Here is a 1715-nt window from a genome sequence, read left to right as displayed (position 1 = left end):
TAATTTGTTTTTATTATGACCTACCTCACCTTGACCTTTACTCACCACAGTTTCTTGCCTTGGTACTTGCTCAGGCTCAACGAATCCTTCTTCATCTTGAACATTAATTGCATTGAGCTGTTCCCTTGGGTTGGGTTCAGTATTACTTAGCAAGCTACCTTGTGGTCGTTCAGAGATTAGTTTGGACAGCTAGCTTATTTGAGTTTTGAGCCCTTGGATCGACGTTTTTTAATTTTTAAGTGCTATCTCGGTGTTCTGGAAATGAGTTTCTGACACCGTGATAAATTTAGATAGCATCTCTTCAAGGTTCAGGTTCTTTTCCTGTTGATAGGGTCGTTGTTGAAAACCCGTAGGATTCTATGGCCTTTGATTCCCTTGACCACCCCAGGAGAAATTTGTGTGGTTCCTCCAACCTGCATTATAAGTATTGCTATAAGGATTATTTTGAGATCGAGGATTATTACCCATGTAATTTAATTGTTTGTTCTCCATGCTGTGGCCATAGGATTGATATTCTGAATTGCTTGATCCACCTCCACTGATTTCACAGTGCATTACTAGATGAACATGCGAAGAACCAAGTAAACCATCAATCTTTTTATTTAGAAGTTCTACCTGGTTTGACAGCATAGTAACCGAATTGACGTTATAAACGCCTGCCATTTTAGTTGGCTTAGTCCTCATGACTTGCCACTGATAGTTATTTAGTGACAGCTTTTCAATAAATTCGTAAGCCTCTTCAGGTGTTTTGTTATTGATGGTTCCCCCGGCTGCTGCATTAATCATTTGTCTTGTCGAGGGGTTTACACCATTGTAAAATGTTTGAACTTGCAACCATATAGGTAATCCATGGTGAGGACACCTTCGCAGTAGGTCCTTGTATCTCTCCCATGCATCGTAAAGAGTTTCTAAGTCCATCTGCACAAATGAAGAGATATCATTACGTAATTTTGCCGTTTAGCCGGTGGAAAATATTTTCATAAAAAGTTTTTGGTCATTTGTTCCCAAGTAGTAATTGACCCTCATGGTAATGAGTTCAACCACTGTTTAGCTTTGTTTCTCAATGAAAAAGGGAATAACAAAAGACGAATGGCATCATCAGAAATGCCATTAATTTTAAATGTATCGCAGAATTCCAGGAAATTTGCCAAGTGAGTGTTTGGATCCTCATACTGCAAAACATCAAACTGAACAAATTGCTGTATCATTTGAATAGTGTTAGGTTTTAGTTCAAAATTATTCGCAGCAATAACAGGCCTAACTATACTTGACTCAGTTCCTATTAAAATAGGCTTAGCATAATCATACATAGTACGAGGAGCAAGATTCTGATTTGCTAGTTCAACAGGTATCGCAGGAGGTAGCTGGTTGTCTTGATTTTTGGCCATCTCCTTGGTCGTAGTTGACATATCATCCTCTCGCTCTTCCTCTATGTATCTTAGGCTTCGCCTTATTTCTCTTCGATTTCTGCAAGCTGTGCGATCGATTTCTTTGTCAAAAAGTAGTGGTCCTGACGGGTTTCTTCTAGTCATAAACTATAAAAAACTGCCAAGAGAAAGAAAAATTAAATTAATAAATAATAATAAAAATAAAATAAAATTAATTTGCAAGAAAAATAAATGGCTAAAGTAATAAAAATTGAGTGTTCCTAATATCTTAGTTCCCCAGTAACGGCGCCAAAAACTTGATCGTGATTTTGTGTGATAAGTTATATA

The 1715-nt window shown here is 37.4% G+C and overlaps 1 non-coding gene across 1 annotated transcript; it reads left to right on the top strand.

The window, feature by feature from the left end:
- The first annotated feature begins 844 nt into the window (after positions 1–844).
- Positions 845–952, top strand: LOC128291325 (small nucleolar RNA R71). The gene has a single exon (XR_008281101.1). It is a non-coding gene; the product is annotated as a small nucleolar RNA R71 (small nucleolar RNA).
- Positions 953–1715: the final 763 nt, after the last annotated feature.

The sequence above is a fragment of the Gossypium arboreum genome, chromosome 3, assembly GCF_025698485.1.
Source record: "Gossypium arboreum isolate Shixiya-1 chromosome 3, ASM2569848v2, whole genome shotgun sequence".
Classification (NCBI taxonomy): Eukaryota; Viridiplantae; Streptophyta; class Magnoliopsida; order Malvales; family Malvaceae; genus Gossypium; species Gossypium arboreum.
The sequence above is the reverse complement of the archived record's forward strand: the minus strand, read 5'-3'. Positions and strand labels throughout refer to the sequence as shown.